Here is a 19,738-nt window from a genome sequence, read left to right on the forward strand (position 1 = left end):
ATGTAATTTCCTATGTAGCAATCTTTTACATCGTTGGTTATGTTTATAACCAGGTACTTGATTTTTTTAGTTGCTGTTCTGGTTTACTAATGCTGCCATTTGCAAAACACCAGAAATAGATTGGCTTTTATAAAAAGGGGTTATTTGGTTGCAATTTACAGTCTGAAGGCCAAGAAAATGTCCAAATTAAGGCTTCAACACAAGTATGCCTTCACTGAAAGAAGGCTAATGGCATCCGGAAAACCTCTGTTAGCTTGGAAGGCATGTGGCTAGCATCTGCTGATCCCAGGTTGTGTTCCAGCTCCACTTTCATCCCCTGTGCATTCCTCAAAGTGTTTCTCTTGGCTGCAGCACCTCCTTCTATCTGTGAACATTTTTATAGGACTCCAGTGATTCAATTAATACCCACCCTGAGTGGGTGGGGTAACACCTCCATGGAAGTTATCCAATCAAAGGTCTTGCCCACAGATGATTGAGTCACATCTCCATGGAAACACGCAAAGGATTCCAACCTAATCAACACTAATACATTTGCCCCCACAAGATTGCATCAAAGAACATGATGTTTTGAGGGACATAATACACTCAAACTGGCACAGTTGCTATTATGAATGGAATTTATTTCTTGAGTGTCTCTTCAGTTAGATCTTTTTTAGTGTATAGGAACATTATATAATGACTTATGTAATGACTTATGTGCATTAATCTTATATCCCACCATGTTGCTGAACTGGTTTATTAGCTCAAGTAGCTGTGTCATAGATTTCTCAGAAATTTCAAAATGTACAATCATATCATCTGCAAATAATGACAGATTTATTCATCCTTTCCAATTTGGATGCCTTTTATTTTTTTGTCTTGTCAGACTGCTCTAGCTAGAACTTCTAGCACAATGTTGAATAACAGTAATGACAGTGTGCATCCTTGTCTCATTCCCTATTTTAGAGGGAAGGCTTTCAGTCTCTCACCAGTGAGTTCTATACTGGCTGTGGGTGTTTCATATATGCCCCTTTATCATACTGAGGAAGTTTCCTTCATTTCCTTCCTTTTGAAGTGTTTTTATCAAAAAAGGATGCTGAATTTTGTTGAATGTTTTTTCAGCATCTGTTGAGATGACCATTTGATTTTTCCCTTTTGATTTGTTAATATGTTGTATTACCTTGATTGATTTTCTTATGTTGAACCATCCTTGCATGCCTGGAACGAACCCCACTTGCTCATGGTGCAAGTATTTTGTTGAGAATTTTTGCATCTATACTCATCAGGGAGATTGGCCTGTAGTTTTCCTTTCTTGCAGCATCTTTACATGGTTTTGGTATTAGAGTGATGTTAGCTTCACAAACTGAGTTAGGTAGTGTTCCATTTTTTTAAATTTTTGAAAGAGTTTGAGCAGGAATGGTGTCAGATCTTTTAGGAAAGTTTGGCAAAATTCCCCTGTGAAGCCATCCAGCTCTGGGCTTTTATTTGTAGGAAGCTTTTTGATGACTGATTTACTTGTGATTAGTTTGTTGAATTCTATTTCTTCTCAGGTCAGATTAGGTTGTTCATGTGTTTCCAGGAAATTATCCATTTCCTCTAAATTGTCTAGTTTGTTGGTCTCAGTTTTTCATAGTATCCTCTTATGATTTTTTAAACTTCTTTGGGAATGTCCCCACTGTCATTTATGATTTTGTTTATTTGGGTCTTCTGTCTTTTTGACTTTGTCAGTCTAGTTAGGGGTCTGTCAATCTTGTTGATCTTCTCAAAGAACCAAATTTTGATTTTATTAATTGTCTCTATTGCTTTTTTTTTGTTCTCCATGTCATTTATTTCTGCTTTAATCCTTGTGTGCCAGGATGTCTGATGTATGATGTCTCCCCAAAACATCATGTTCTTTGATGCAGTCTTGTGGGGGGAGACATATTAGTGTTGATTGGGTTGGAATCCTTTGATTACGCATTTCCATGGAGATGTAACTCAACCAAAAGGGGGGGTGAAACATTTGATTGAATTATTTCCATGGAGATATGGACCCCAATCATTCAGGGTGGGTCTTGATTTAATCACTGGAGTCCTATAGAAGAGCTTACAGATAGAAGTAGCTCACTGCTGCAGCCAAGAGTGATGTTTTAAAGATGACCATTGAAATTAGACTTTTGCTACTCCAGAGTTTGCCTGGGAGAAACTAAGAGAATACCCCCAGATGCCTAGAGAGAAACATCCTGGGAGAAAGCCATTTTGAAACACAACCTGGGAGCAAAGGAAGAAGAGGCCAGCCACATGCCTTCCCAGACAACAGAGGTGTTCCATATGCCATTGGCCATTCTTCTCTGAAGATACCCTATTGTTGATGCCTTAGCGTGACATTTTATGGCCTTAAGAATGTAACTTTGTAACCAAATAATCCCCCTGTGCCAATTTGGATGTATTGTGTCCCTCAAAATGCCATGTTCTTTAATGCAATCTTGTGAAGGCAGACATATTATTGTTGATTAGGTTGAAATTTTTAGATGAGGTTGTTTCCATGGAGATGTGACCCACCCAACTGTGGGTAATATCTTTGATTAGATTATTTCCATGGAGGTGTAGCCCTGCCAATTCAGGGTGGGTCTTTTTAAATCACTTTAAAAAGAACCACAAAGGCCCAGATGCTTGCTGCAGCTTAGAGAGACATTTTGAAGATGGCCATTGAAAGCTGATGCTGACATTTTGGAGAATGTCATTTTGAAACACAACAGGTGCCTTCCAAGCTAACAGAGGTTCTCTAGATGGCAATGGCCTTTCCCCAGTGAAGGTATAATCTTGCCTTGGTTTGGATGCTTTTACGGCTGTAGAACTGTAACTTTGTAACCAAATAAACCCACTTTTATACCCAATCCATTTCTGGTATTTTGCATAATGGCAGCATTAGCAAACCGAACACCTTGTTATTTTTCTTCTACTTGCTTTAGGATAAGTTTGCTGATCATTCTCTAGCTTCTTCAGTTGTTCTATTAGTTCTTTGATTTTTAGCTCTTTCTTCCTTTTTAATGTATGCATTTAAAGCTATAAATTTCCCCTTCAACACTGCCTTCACAGCATCCCATAGGTTTAGATATGCTGCGTTCTCATTCGTCTCTAGATACTTAGCAATTTCTCTTGCAATTTCTTCTTTGACCCACTGGTTGTTTAGGAGTGTGTTGTTTAACCTCCAGATATTTGTGAACATTTTGGATGTGTGATGGTTATTGACTTTTAATTGCATTCCATTGTGGTCAGAGAATGTACTTTGAATAATTTCAATCTTTTTAAATTTATTGAGGTTTGTTTTATGCCCTAGCATATGATCTATCCTGGAGAATGACCCATGAGCACTAGAGAAGAGTGTATAACTTCATAATTTGGGATGTAATTCTCTATATATGTCTGTTAAATCTAATTCATTTATCACATTGTTTAGCTTCTCAGTTTCCTTATTGGTCCTCTGTCTGGTTGTTCTATCTATAGGAGACAGTGGTATACTGAAGTCTCCCATGATTATAGTGGAAACATCTATTGCTTCCTTCAGTTTTGCCAACGTTTGTCTCATATACTTTACAGCACCTTGATGGAGTGCATAAACATTTATGATTATTTCTTCTTGGTGAATTGTCCTTTTTATTAGTATATAGTGTCCTTCTTTGTCTCTTATGACATTCTTGCATTTAAAGTCTATTTTATCTAAAATTAATATTGCTACCCCTTTCTTTTGGCTGTAGCTTGCATGGAATATTTTTTTCCTTCCTTTCACTTTCAATCTCTTTGTGTCGCTGGGTCTAAAATGAGTCTCTTGTGAAGAGCATATTGATGGTTCATATTTTTTAATTCATTCTGCCAATCTATATCTCTTAATTGGGGAGTTTAACCCATTCACATTCAATGTTATTACTCTGAAGGCAATTCTTGAATTAGATATCTTATCCTTTGGTTTTTAGTTGTCAGATCTGTTCTTTCCCTCTCCCTCTTTATTTCCTTTAAGTTACCCTTACTAATACTCTTCAGTTCTGTGCCCTTCTCCAGGCCTCTCTCTTCTGTCTTTTTTTCTCAGTCAGTAGAGCTCCCTTTAGTATTTATTGCAGGGCAGGTCTCTTGTTAACAAACTTTCTCAGCATTTGTTTGTGAAAATTTCAAACTCTCCCTTAATTTTGAAGGAAAGCTTTCTGGATTAAAAAATTCTTGGCTGGCAATTTTTGTCTTTCAGCATTTTAAATATGTCATACCACTGCCTTCTCGCCTCCATGGTGCCCGCTGAGTAGTCAGTACTTAGTCTTACATTGTTTCCCTTGTATGTGGTGAATAGCTTCTGTCTTGTTGTTTTCTGAACTTTGTCCTTCTCTTCAGCATTTGACAACCTGATCAGAGTATGTCTCAGAGTGGGTTTGTTTGGATTTATGCTATTTGGAGTTCATTGGGCATTTTTGATTTGCATATTTATGTCTTCTAGGTTTGGGAAATTTTCCCCAACAATGTCTTTGAATACTCTTCCTAGCCCTTTACTCTTCTCTTCACCTTCTGGAACACCAGTGATTCTTATGTTTGTGCACTTCATGCTGTCCATCATTTCCCTGAGGTCCATTTCAATTTTTTTTAACTTTTTTCACCATTTGTTCTTTTGTGCTTTCACATTCCACTGCTGTACTGCAGTTCACTAATTCTTTTCTCTGCATCTTCAAATCTGTTATGTATCTCAATATTTTTAATTTATCAACAGTATCTTTTATTTCCATAAGATCTGCTGTCTTTTTTTTTTAATTTACTCATTCAAATTCTTCTTTATGCTCTTTAAGGGTCTTCTTGATGTCCTTTATATCCTTAGCCATCACATTGATGTTGTTCTGGAGATTTGTGTATACTTCTTTGATTAATTGCTCCTATTCTCTGTCTTCTCTGGTTTTTTTAATTTAGACATTTGGGTTGTCCATACCTTCTGTTTTTTTAATATGCTTTATAATTTTCTGTTTTTGTAGCCTTTGACATTTCTTTACCTTGATAGGGTTATTTTAGGATATGCATGATTATTTGAACATTTGTCTATAATTTGGCAGAGCTACAGCTTGGTGGAGTACACTTTTCCCTATTCCACCAGCAGGCGGTGCTCTTGAGCCACCTCTTACCCTCAAGCCAATTCTCCCCCAACTTCATCTATGCACTGAGCAGGGTCCAAACCATGTGGATATCCAATCAGTGCATGAATTTTCCATGTGCATGGGGAGTGCCAGCCCTGTGGGTGAGTGGTGTGCCCTGCACAGTTTGGCAGGGAGTCTGCTCCAGAAAAGAGTCCTCCCAGCAGATCCCAGGGTTGCAGGTAGACTACGCTAGGGCTGCATCTGAAAGTTACTGAAAAAATATTAAAATCCCCCACTAATGAATTTCCTTATTTCTCTTTTCATTCTTTCTGTTTGAGGGTATTGACAGGGGCATCGATATAACTTTAAAATTTTGTATCTTCCTTCTGATTGACCCTTTTATGCTAATTCAGTGTCATTCTTTGCCTTTTGAAATGCTTCTTGCCTTAAAGCCTATGTTTAGTTTCTCATTCTAGCATGATGATATTTTCCTTTAATTTTCATTTGAGCCTCATCCTTTCCATACCTCTGTATTTAAAGTGTGTAATGAAAAAGAGGAAACTGGTCTCCCTTTTCTATTCAAATAAAAATTTTGTTTTTCTTTTCTTTATTTCAGTTCAGACACCAGAATCCACAGGTAAGTTCATTTTCAATTTCTCACATCTCTTTTAGTCTCCTAGATAAAACAAGTCTCCTGTATTCTCAGGCTGTTATAACTTCAAAGCTTTTAATCACTCTAAACCAGAATAGAGAAAGAAAATATCAATCTCCTTTTCTCAGACAAATCACACTCATGTTAATATACTCTCGTATTCTGAGACAGACCCTAGAACCCATCTGTAAACCTCACAACCTTTCTGTTACTAATCAGGGAAACATTTGGCCTGCTAATTTTTATGCTTTTGAGTTTGATAGATATCATCATATCTGATAGTAAAAACAACCATGAAGGGAGTATCTAAGTCCATATGAGGCCAATTAAGAGCCACTTTCTTCTCTTCCCTCCAGAAGCTCACACAATGACTGAGAAAAATAAACCTGCAAAAAATAATCTAAGAAAACAAAAGAATGCAAAAACAAACTGCCCAGCAAAGAAAAGTTTGCAAAAGAAAGTTGATATAATACAAAATTCAGCCACTACTGGAGTGGCTGAATCTTCCAGGGGCAGAAAAAAAACACTGAGTATGCAATATGACACCACTCAAGGTGATCACCCAGCTACCTAGTAGCAAGTTGAACACATTGGGCACTTGCCGTCATGGGAAGGGCAATGCTTTGTTCTTACTTGAAAAGACACTCTGAATATGAATTTGCCTTCCCTGCACACAGTGCTACCTCACTTCACAAGTAAATTGTATCAATGGGCCTATGTTCATGGAATTCACTGGGATTATCATGTTCCCTGTTTATCCTAATACAGCTAGTTTGACAGAACAGTATATTGGCCTTCTGAAGACTCAGGGCAACAGCTAGATTGACTAGACTCAGGGCAAACCTTGTAGGTTTGAGGTAATGCCCTCCAAGATGTTGTATATGCTCTGATCAGTGTACGTGGAGCTGTTTCCACCATAGCCAAGATTTATGGATCCAGAAACCAATTCCTAGGAAGTGCGATGGGCACCATCCACTATTACTCTTAGAGATCTACTGACAAAATGTTTACCTCTCATCCCCAGGAACTTAGATTTTTCTGGTCTAGAGACTTGAGATCCCAAGGGAGGAATGTCTCCAAAACGACACAATTACACTTGAACTGGAAATTGAAACTCACCCGAGCACTCTGAGCTCCTATGCCTTTGAACCGGCAGGCAAATAAGGGGATTACCAAGAGGAAACTGGGTTGTTAACACACATTGGTGGTTAAAAAAAAAAAAAAAACTATGTCTAGGATACAGGAAATCCCTCAGAGCATCTCTTGGCATTATCATGTCCTGTGATAAAGTCAATGCCAAACTACAAGGAACCCAATTACAGCAGGACTGCTCTGGGCGCTTCACACCAAAAGGCAAAGAACCATGACCAGCTGAGTCACATGATGAGAGGAAATGTAATAGAAATGGTTTGTGGAAGACAGTAGTTAGCTACAATCACATGTCCAATTGCATAAACAAAGACTGTAATACTTACGAGTATTACTTCATTTTGTTATTTAAATAGGTTTCTTTTAACCAAATGCTTTGCTTTCTTCTCTCTCTTATTGTCTTATCACCTAGCACAAATGGATTAATAATAGTTAACATTATATCACAGTATTTAAGTTGCATGATATCAAAGGAAAAGAATAAAATAACCTAAGGACTTTGCATCCTTTTAGTGGAGGGAAAAATATGTTGTCAGTAGTACGCACGGTACTTATAGCACGTGAGGCAGAAGCATAACTTTTTATCACTCTCCTTACTTGGAGATTAAGTATGGTTTAAGGAAATGTGTATGCATGCTGAATTGAAGGGGTGGATGTGATGCTGTTTTGATGTGTCACCTAGGCTAGGGGTACAGTCTCCAGTTATCAATCAAACACTAATCTAGATGTTACAGTGAAGATATTTTGTAGATTTGATTAAAGACTATAGTCTGTTAACTTTAACCAAGGGAAATGATCCTAGATTATCTGGATGGGCCTGAATCAATGAGTTGAAAGGCCTTAACTGAGAGCACAGTTGAGGCTTCCTGATGAGGCAGAAATTCCACCTTTGTACAACAGCCTTAACTGGAGTCCAAAATTTCCATCCTGCCTTTCCTGATGGCCCTGCCCTATAGATTACAGGCTTTGTTAGCCAGCCTGCAAAATCACATAAGTCAAGTATTTGTAATAAACCTCCAATATAAATCTCCTATGGATTCTGCTTATCTGGTTGAACTCTGACTCATATACCAGTTTGAAGAGAAAAAAATCCCAAAATAGCTGCTCTGCTGCAGAGCAACTAGTCCAGCTGGAGAATTGAGGGCCCCTGAAAAGCTCTCTGCAAAGAGACAAAGAATATGACAGATGTCAACTTGTCTTTCAGTAAATTAAGAGATTATAGACTTCAAGCAGACTTATGAGATGAGTTCACGATTAGTGCAAGAGAGTAATAAAACAAAAGAATAAAGGTAATCACAGGTACCAAGGAAAACAAAAAATTTCAAACAAATATAATAAAAGCATAGCTACAGTTCACTTAAGAAATGGATAGTATTAATATGCTCATAATTATGTATATACAGACTGATAATTTGTATCAAAATTTGTGAAGCAAAAAAGGATAAATGTCAAATGTATGCTTAAAAGTATACACTTAGAAGAATGTGTATTATAGCATAGTACAATATTATCTAATAGTCACTTAATTCAACAGTGATAACTGTCAAACCTTTTATCTCTCCTTGAACTTTGCTTCATCTAAAACATCTTGGAAAATATCATATTAAAACCTCCCACTATGATTATGAATTTACCTGTTCTACTTTTTTTCATTCATTTTTTCTTTTCCTTTCATTCTTCCATGTGTATGCATCTGGGTGTCAGTGCATGCATGGAGTCATATAAATTTCAAATTTTATATCTGCCTTGTGAATGGACATTTGAATTTCAAATAAAAGAATCTTTAGCTCTTGAAATGCTTCTTACTATAAAGCCTACTACTATTTAGTAAAGCACTTAACATGATGTCTATATATCATGCTAAAACTTTCACATTTTAATTTAGTTGGCTTTTAATCCAATCTGACAATCATTATTTTTTAATTGGAATATTTATTCCATTAGGTTCAATGTAGTTATCTACACATTTGAGCTTTAAAATAACAATTTACTATCTTTCCTAATTGTCTCACCTATTCTACATCTTTTTTTTTTTTCTTGTTTCCTTGTGTTCTAATTATTTTTTTAAGTTCTACTTTTTTCCCTGTATTCCCTTCAACATTTCCTTTAGTATCTTCCCCATTGTTTCTATCTACTTCTTCTGGGCCTAAAATTTCAGGTTTGATAGACCCTTACACTACATCCCATATGCCTTCTACACTGTTTTCTGAGTCAGCTGAGTGACCCTCTCACAACTTAGCATCTTACCTCATCAGAGCCAGTAGCAGAATCTCTCCTGTCAGGCTGCTAATACAGACTCCTAATGAGGCAAAGTTATCATGGGAGTGACTATCTCATCACCTAAGCCATATTCTATTGGCTAGACACAACTCACAGGTTCTGCTCTCATTCAAGGAGAGGCCATTGCACTAAAGTGTTACTCTTTGAGGATCATCTCTGATTCTGTCTACCTGGGGAGGGTAAAGGAGATCAGTCAGGTGTTGATGAAAGGAATAAGAAGACCTCATCCTCAATAGCTGGAAGTCAGTAGAAGCTTTATAAAATGGGAGGTACAAGAAATCACTTTTTCAAAAAGCTATTTTCAAATATTTAGGTAAATTCCAGAAAAAAGGCTTGTATTTAAATACTGAACTGGCATTTGGTACAGAAAATATGATGTTGAAAGGGTTTATAAGAGGACAAAAGCTTACAATAGTAGTTGACTTTTTAAAATTAGGATATATTTTACTCTGAGAATTAAAATTTAAGATCACATCTAAATATGTCAGTTTTGGCTAGAGAAAACAAGCCTTCCTTTCACAGGCGATAAGAATTTTTGTTTATTTTGTTTGTGTTTTAGTTGAGCCTGTAAAATCCACCCATAAGTTTGTTTTCAACTTCTCAAATCTGCTTTGGACTGCTATTTGCAAGGAAGACTTTTAAGTTCTCAGGCTGTAATAACTTCAAACTTTATACAAGATTAAAGAGACAATATCTCTCAGATACATCCAATTGATGAGTGATTTTTATTTGCATTCTAGGAAACATCCTAGACTACATTAGTACCTCCCATTCTGTTTCTACTCAGTAGATGATTTGATCTGCTAACTGTGAGGATTTGAGGCTTTCTGGATATTACCATGTCTGACTGTAAGACCAGCACTGTAGAGAGCATCAGATCCCATACAACACAAATTGAAAGGGGCACTTTCTTCTCTTTCTTTCAGAAACTCACGAAAATGAGAAATAACAACAAAATGCATAAACCTAACAATAAAATTCTAATAAAGCCCAATAAAAGTAAAAAATTAAGTGGCAAGAAAAGAAAATTTTACACAGAACTTTTATAATACGACAACTAGAACGTTATTTATATGGTCATAAAATTACTGACACATTATACTCACAAAAAAAGGAAGGGAGGGAGGGAGGGAGGGAGAAAGGAAGGAAGGAAGGAAGAAAAGTAGTGACATGACTGGTTGGAAAGATTGGGAGATGGGGGAAGTGGATTAGAAAAGGGTAGAAAAAGAAGCAAAGCCTTGTTCCTAGAAAGAAGCCAGTGTATATTATTCAAACATAAGAAAGCATAAAATACCATAGAAATAATGTACTACTTAAATAGCCTCCTCCAAAATTTTTAGGTAAAAAGAATATTGGAGGTAGGAAGGGATAGGTCAGAAAATGGGTGGTTTATTTGCATAATATGACTTTTAAAACAGTTACATGTGGGGGCAGGGCAAGATGGTGGAGTGGTGAGGTGTATGTTTTAGTTACTTCTCCAGGGAAGTAGGTAGAAAGCCAGGAACTGCGTGGACCAGACACCGCAGAGCAATATGACTTTGGGCATACTTCATACAACACTCATGAACACGTGGAACTGCTGAGATCAGCAAGATCTTTGACTTAAAAAAGAAAAAAGAGGAAAAAATATGCAGAGCCCCCTTGAGGAGCTAATGGGGAATGCAGGGGTATTGACCTGTCCCAACTCGATGGTTGCTAATGTGCTCACAGACATAGGAGACTGGTGGTTTGATGGGTTGAGCCCTCTACCACAGGACTTGCCCTTGGGAAGACTGTTGCTGCAAAGGAGAGGCTAGGCCTGCCTATAATTGGGCCTAAGAGCCTTCTCCCGAATGCCTCTTTGTTGCTCAGATGTGGCCCTCTCTCTCTAGGTAAGCGAATTGGCAGGTGAAATCACTGCCCTCCCCCCTACATGGGATCAGACACCCAGGGGAGTGAATCTCCCTGGCAACATGGAATATGACTCCCAGGGAGGAATGTAGACCTGGCATCATGGGACGGAGAACATCTTCTTGACCAAAAGGGGGATGTGAAAGGAAATGAAATAAGCTTCAGTGGCAGAGAGATTCCAAAAGGAGCCGAGAGGTCACTCTGGTGGGCACTCTTACACACAATATAGACAACCCTTTTTAGGTTCTAATGAATTGGGGTAGCTGGTTGTAGATACCTGAAACTATCAAACTAAAACCCAGAACCCATGAATCTTGAAGACGATTGTATAAAAATGTAGCTTATGAGGGGTGACAATGGGATTGGGAAAGCTATAAGGACCACACTCCCCTTTGTCTAGTTTATGGATGGATGAGTAGAAAAATGGGGGAAGGAAACAAATAACGCCCAGTGTTCTTTTTTACTTTAATTGCTCTTTTTCACTTTATTATTCTTGTTATTTTTGTGTGTGTGGTAATGAAGGTGTCAGGGATTGATTTTGATGATGAATGCACAACTATGTAATGGTACTGTGAACAAATGTATGATTTGTTTTGTACGACTGCATGGGATGTGAATACATCTCAATAAAATAAATATAAAAAAATACACATTAAAAAACAATATGGAAATTTTTCATTAAACAATAACGAACAAAAAAAATGTTTTCTTGGGATTTAGGAAATGAATATGTCCTCTGTGAAATTAATAGCTGTCAAAAAATATTTCAGAAAATTATTCTTTTAAAATTTGCACATTTTTATGAATCTTGCTCAAGTCTAATCTGTGTCTGTTGGTATGTTTAGTTACTTAAAAATGTAGCCAAAGTGCTTTTAAAAAAACCCTAGAGACTTTTGACTTGTAAAATTCATATGTTCTGTCATACTTATATATTAGCTTTACATTGCAATAACCTGATAGATAATTGTCATTAAAATAATCATATAAAGGCATATCTCTCTAGTAGGCCAGAAAAAACTAGTCATTCAGGTTGATTGAATTTGGAGACTTGAGAATACATTTAAGGAAATCTAGCCTAATGTACACCCTGGAGAGCAAAAAAAAAAAAAAAAAAAACACAATGAGATATTACCTCACACCTACTAGAATGGCCGCTCTGAAACAAGCAGGAAAGCACAAGTGTTGGGAAGGAAGTGGAAAAATAGGAACATTTGTTCACTGCTGATGGGAACGTAAAATGGTACAGCCGCTGTGGAGGACAGTTTGGCAGTTCTTCAGGAAACTAGAGTTGCCTTATGACCCAGCAATCCCACGACTTGATATATACTCAGGAGACCTGAAAGCAGGGACACAGACATTTGTGCACCAATGTTCTTAGTGGCATTATTCACAATTGCCAAAAGACGGAAGCAACCCAAGTGTTCATCAACCAATGAATGGATAAAAAAAAATGTGGTATATACATACAATGGAATAGTATGCAGCAGTAAGTAGGAATGAAATCGTGATGCATGTGAAGACATGGATGAACCTTGAGGACATTATATTGAGTGGCATAAGTCAGGCATAAAAGGACAAATATTGTATGATCTCACTGATATGAACTAATTATAATAAGTAAACTCATAGACATAAAATCTAGAATATAGGTTACCAGGTGTGCCAGTTTGAATATATTGTGTCCCTCAGATGCCATTATTTTTGATGTAATCTTGTGTGGGCAGATGTTATCAGTGTTGATTAGATTGTAATTCTTTGAGTGTTTCTTTGGAATGCGCCCCACCCAGCTGTGGGTGATGACTCTGATTGGATAATTCCCATGGAGGTGTTGGCCCACCCATTCAGGGTGGGTCTAAGTTGAGTCACTGGAGCCATATAAATGAGCTGATGGACAGAAGGAACTCAGTGCAGCTGTGAGTGATGTTTTGAAGAGGAGCTACAGCCAAGAGGAACACTTTGAAGAAAGCACAGGAGCTGCAGATGAGAGACATTTTGAAGATGGCCATTGAAAGCAGACTCTTGCTCTGGAGAAGCTAAGAGAGGACAAACACCCCAACAGCAACTAAAAGTGACATTTTTGAGGAACTGCAGCCTAGAGTGGAATGTCCTTGGAGAAAGCCATTTTGAAACCAGAACTTTGGAGCAGACACCAGCCACATGCCTTACCAGCTAACAAGAGCTTTTCCGGACACCACTCGCCATCCTCCAGTGAAGGTACCCAGTTGCTGATGTGTTATCTTGGACACTTTATGGCCTTAAGACTGTAATTGTGTAACCAAATAAACCCCCTTTATAAAAGCCAATCCATTTCTGGTGTTTTGCATTCTGGCAGCATTAGAAAACTAGAACACCAGGATATAGAATGAAACTAAAGAATGGGGAGCAATTTCTTAATATGTGCAGAAAGAATGTTTAACTAGGTTAAACTTAAACATTTGGAAATGGATAGAGGTGATGGTAGCACGTTATTGTGAGAATAATTAACAGTGCTGAGCGGTGTGTGAATGTGGTGGAAAAGGGAAGTTTAGAGTCACCAGAAGGAAAGCTGGAGGTTAAAATATGGGAATGTAAAACACAGTGACTCTTGTGGTGGACAATGTTTGTGATTAACCGTACTAATATTTAAAAAAAGTTATTTCATGAACTAGAGCAAATGTACAACACTATTACAAGGAGCTAATAATAAAGGAGTATATGGGAAAAAAAGAGTACCTATTGCAAACTATGGACTATAGTTAACAGTAATATCTTAATACTCTTAATATCTTAATACTCTTTCATCAACAGTAACAGGTGTACCACACCAATACTATGGGTCATTAATGGGGGGAGGGAATAGGAGGTATGGGGGGATTTGGTTTTTATTTTTTATTTCTTTTCTGGAGTAATGAAAATGTTCTAAAATTGATCATGGGGCTGTACGCACAAATATGTGATAATACTGGGAGCCAGTGATTTTACACCTTGGATAGTTTGTATGGTGTGTGAATGTATCTCAATAAAACTGCATTAAAAAAACAGTTACATATACTTTAATATAAGAAACATTAAACTAAACAATAAACATTATATTTCATGTAAATTTTGTATTCTATTGAATTATTTTAGGAAGTTATTAAGGAAAACTTATTTCTTTCTATTGGGTAATCAACAACTATGTTTTTGTTTTTCTTCCCATTTCAGTTGTGGCTCCAAAACTTGTCAGTAAGTTCCTCTTTTGAATATCAAATCCTGTGTGCATTCATTACCAACTGATGGGGGACTTCTGCATTCTCTCATTGTCATCACTTCTAGATTTGTAGGTTTTCTGTAAAAAAATTTTTTTTAATATTACCTTTAAGTTAGCTTATACATTTATTTGTGTTTGCTTTTGTAGGAATTACTTCAGGACAATCCAGTAAGTTGCTTATCTCTAGCATGCTTTGGACTCTTAGGAGTAGAAAAGGATTGTTTTTTCCTATGGTAAATTTCCAGTAGCTCTTTTAGAAACATCATGATTAAAAGAATATTGCCACATGTTGGAAACAATGTAGTTATTTTAGGTTACTTGTTTCTCTTATTCCTTTGTGTTGTCTTGTTTGAATTTTTTTTAATTTTTTGATGAATAAAGTATATAGAAAAAAAAAGAATATTGCTAGGGTACTGACATTGAAAGTGAAAATCTGAAGCCCTTCCTTTTTCTTCAATTACTCTTGAAATCACATTAAATTGGGAGGAAAGATATTTCTAAAAGGCAAAACAAAAATGCCCATGAAACAAGGGAGGAATCATAAGCACATGAAAATTTGAAACAAAACTAATGATGCTGAAAAGCAAATGGATGAATAATAACTAACTTTATTGCTGCAAAAAAACATGATCCTAAACCTATTCAAGAGTGCTAATCCTAAACAGAGACACTAAAAAGCAGAACCAGAAGGCCTCATAATATCAGGGACCAGGTAACAGTTCAGATAAGGATATGAACATGGAGTTGAGGACCAGATGATTAGCTGTGAATCTGGGAAAATAGTTCCATATAAATCAATTCCCCACTCCTCTCCATCAGGTTTCCACCCTGGTACCCACACCATACCCTGCTAGCATAGAAGAAAAGGGGTTAATGCTCAGGAGAGGCTCAATCAAAGGAACCTTGGAGATGGGTTCTCCATGTTGGATGAAAGTTGGTGTGACATACTCATAATAAGGGAAAAAAATAGTAGTCTACATCCTACATTCTTTCCCCCAATGTATTCAAGAGAATTTTGGCAGTCAGGATTATATCTTATGCACAAGAAAAGCATAAGACCTTTCTTAGGACAAAATGAATTACCCTACAGGAAAGAACTACACATTCTGATGTTGAGGGTCATCCAGAAAAAAGTCAGCTGGTCCAGGTGACAATCACTACTCAATGCACATAAGATCAGCTATTCAGAGCTTCAATTTCAGTATAAATTGACTTTCAAAGGTCATAAGACATTTCAACAAAGACTTTAAACCAAAAGACATAGAAACAAACTGTCATGGAGAAATTAGAAAATTGAAGGAAACCAGAAAAATTTGGAGAACAATGGGAACATCAAATAACATGATGAAGGTACATAAGAGATAAGATATCACAATCATCTATCAAGACCAGGGAGAAAGAGAGCTGTAGATATAAAATGTATTTAGAAATAACATATTAATATTCCATAAAATGATTGGGAAAAGATATCAAAAACTACCAGAAAGACAACTGAATAAAAGAAAATAAAACCAAGTCAGAAAAGGTAATAAAAGAAAAAAAAAATAGTTCCAGAGTGTCTACCCCTCTTTAACAGGGGTGTAAACATAAGATCAAATCTAAACTGGATTTGGAAAACAAAGTGAGAGGAGAGAGAGGAAGAGACAGAGAAAGAGATGAGGGGAGAGTAAAAGTCACGAAGATTTTAATACCATGAAGATTAAAACTGAAAGAGTCAAAAAAGTACCCTGTACAATAAGTGGAAATAAAGACACATACTAAGATATAGCATCACATGGTTTCAGAAAACTAGGAATGAAGATGAGTTGACACAGTATTGGAAGCAGTATTGAAAATCTATTGATCAAATTTATGTATGGGTTTATATCTGGCCTCTCGATTCCATTCAACTGTGTGTGTGTGTGTGTGAATATATATATATATATACATATATGCTTGATTTCTATAAGGTTATGTTGATTTCTGTAGGTGTGTAGTAAGTTTTGAAAGTGAGAAATCTGAGCTCTCCAAATTTATTGTTCTTTTCTACAACCGGTTTGGCTCTTCTGGATCCAATACACTTACATAAAAATTTTAGAATGAGCTTCTCAATTTATGCAAAAGGGACAACTGGCATTTCGGTAGGAATTGTATTGATTCAATAAATCAATTTGGGAATTACAGCCATCTTAAAAATATTCAGCCTTCAAGTCCATGAACATAGGATATCTTTCCATTTTTTGGTCTTATTTCATTTCTTGCAATGGTGTTTTGTAATTTTCTGCGTAAAATTCTTCCACTGTTTCTCTTCCATTTATTCCTACATATTTTTTCTTTGTGATGCTATAATAAATGCAATTATCTTCTTACTTTCATGTCTGAATTATTCATTGCTAATGCAAAGAAATACAACCAAATTTAGTATATTTATCTTGCATCCTGTGTTCTGTTGAACTCATTTACTAGCTGCAATGGTGTTTTGGGGGATTCCTTAGAATTTTCTTCATCATTCAGATCATGTCACCTGAAAATAGAGACAATTTTACTTCTTCCTTTCCGATCACAATGCCTTCTATTTCTTCTTATGGTCCTGGCTAGAACTTCCAGTAAAATGAAGAGAAGTAGTAAGAGTACAAATCCCTCTCTTGTTCTGGACCCCAGGGGAACTGTTTTCATTCTTTCACCAATAAGTATTTTGTTAGCCATTTGTGGGGTTTTTTTAGATGTCCTTTATCAGATTCAGGAAGTTCCCTTGCATTTCCAGTGCTCTGAATTCCTTTATCCTGAAAGTGTAGGATTTTGTCACATTTTTTCTATTTATATTGGTCCTTTTTTTTATCAATATGCTATATTGCAGTGACTGATTTTCATATGTTAAACTAAGCTTGCATTCCTGGATAATTACCACTTTGCTATGGTGTATAATCTTTTCATGTGTTGCTGAATTTGGTTTGCTAGTATTTTGTTGAGGATCTTTGTATCCATATTCATGAGATATTTCTCTGTACTTTTCTTGTGATGTCTTTTCCTGGTTTTGGTACCACAGTAATATTGGCCTTGTAGAATGAGTTGGAAAGTGTTCCCTCATCTTCTATTTTTTTTGGAAGAATTTCTGAAGGATTGCTGTTAATTTTCCTTTCACATTCAGTAGAATACACCAGCAAAGCTATCTGATCCCAGGCTTTTATTTGTAGGAAGTATTTTTTATTACTAATTCCATTTCTTGTTATGAGTACTCTCATATCTTCTATTTCGTCTTGATTTAACTTCAGTAGTTGGTGTCTTTTAGCAATTTTTTCATTTCATTTAGGTTATTTAATTTGTTGGCATGCAATTGTTCAAAGTACTCTCTTAAAATCATTTTTATTTTGTAATGTTGTTGGTAATGTTCCCTCTCGTTGATTTTTATTACTTGAGTTTTCTTGCTTTTTCTTGGTCAACTAGCCAAAGATTTGCCCATTTTTTTGGCCTTTTCAAAGAACCTACTTTTGTTTATTTTGACTTTGTCTGTTGCTTTCCTGTTTTCTGTTTATTTCCAGGCTAATATCTGTTATTGTTTCCCTCTGCTTGCTTTGAGTTTACCTTCTTAATTTGCTCTTTTTTACTACTGTCATAACCTGGAAGTTTAAATTATGTCTTGAGATTCCTCTTCTTCTACAATAAGCATTTACAGCTTACTGCTGTCACTGCATTCCATTAGTTTTGGTGTGTTATGTTTTTATTTTCATTCATCTCAAAGTATTTTCTAATTTCTCTTTGGCTTAGTGGTTACTTAAGAGTGTGTTATTTAATTTCCACATATTTATGAATTTCCTAAATTTCCTTCTACCATTGATTTCTCATTTCATTTTACTGTGACTTGAAAACATATTCTATATGATTTCAATTCCTCTAAATGTATTCCAGCTTGTTTAAAGACCTAACATATGGTCTATCCTGGATTATGTTCCATGTGAATTGAAGAAGAATGTGTATCCTGCAGTTATTGGGTAGATGTTATATCACATCTGTTAGATATAGTTGGTTTTGTTGAAGTATTCTATTTCCCTTTGATCTCTCAATTCTTCTACCCATTATTGTGTGTGAGCTACTGATGTCTTCAACTATTGCTTTTTAATGTCTCTTTCTCTCTTCACATTTGTCATTTGCTTTGCATATATTATAGCTCTGTGACATGCATATATGTTTATAATTGTTATATCTTCTTGATGGATTGACACTTTTATCATTATAAAATTTCCTTTGTCTCTATTAAAAGCATTTCTCTTAAAGTGTATTTTGTTGGACTTTCATATAGCCACTCCAGATGTCTTTTGCTAAATACTTTTGCATGGCTTATCCTTTTCCATCCTTTTCCTATCAATCTATTTGTGATGTTGAATCTTTGTGTGTGTCTTGTAGACAGCATATAGTTGGGTCATGTTGTATTATCTATTTTCCCAATCTCTGCCATTTTATTGGCATATTTAATTCCTTTACATTTACTGTAATTACAAAAGAGGCAGTATTTACATGTGCCATTTTGCTGTTCTTTTTTTCTATATGTCAAGTCTATTTTTGTTTTCCTATTTCTCCACTACTGCTTCCTTTGTGTTAAATAGATGTTTTCTAGAATAGTATTTAAATTCCTTTGTCATTTCTATTACTGTATAATTCTGACTTATTTTCTGCATGGTTGCCCAGAGCGGGGTGCAATTAACACTTTTACTTAGGACAATCTTTTTCAGGTGAATACCAGCTTAACTTCATTATTTTATAAAACTTGGCCTTTGCTCCTATCTAGCTCCATCCCCTAACCCTCCCTTATGTTATTATTGGCATATGAATTACATGTTTATGTAATGTTTATGTATACATTTTGTACCACCACAGAAGATAACTATTGCTTTATGAAGGAGAAATTATATAAATTATATAGGAGAAAAAAGTTACAAACAAAAAATACATTTAAACTGTCACATGTATTTGTGTAGTTATCTTTACAGTTACTTTTTATGTCTTCATGTGCATTTAATTTCCTTTCTAGTATCCTTCATTTCAGCTTGAAAACTCCCTTTAAAGTATTTTTATAGAGCAGGTTTACTAGCAACAAATTATCTCACTTTGTTTATATGTAAATGCCTTAATTTTCCCTTCATTTTTGAAGGATAGTTCTTCTTGTTTTATAATTCTTAATTGACATGTCTCTTTGCTCAGCACTTTAAATATGGTGTCCCACAACCTCCTGGCCTCCATAATTTCTGATGTGAAATCAGCTATTAATCTTAGTGAGGATTACTCAGACATGATGAGTCACTCTTTTTTTTTTTTTTTTTTGGTGCTTTCAAGATTCTCCCTTCATGTCTGGCTTTTGACAGTTTGATTATGATGTGTCTCGATGGGATCTCTTTCAGATTATCCTTCCTGTAGTTCATTGAGCTTCTTGAAAATAGAGATGAGACATTTGATATATATTGCCAATTATTTCTCCAATAGAAACTCTGCCCCCTTCATTAT

The sequence above is a fragment of the Choloepus didactylus genome, chromosome 7, assembly GCF_015220235.1.
Source record: "Choloepus didactylus isolate mChoDid1 chromosome 7, mChoDid1.pri, whole genome shotgun sequence".
Lineage (NCBI taxonomy): Eukaryota > Metazoa > Chordata > Mammalia > Pilosa > Megalonychidae > Choloepus > Choloepus didactylus.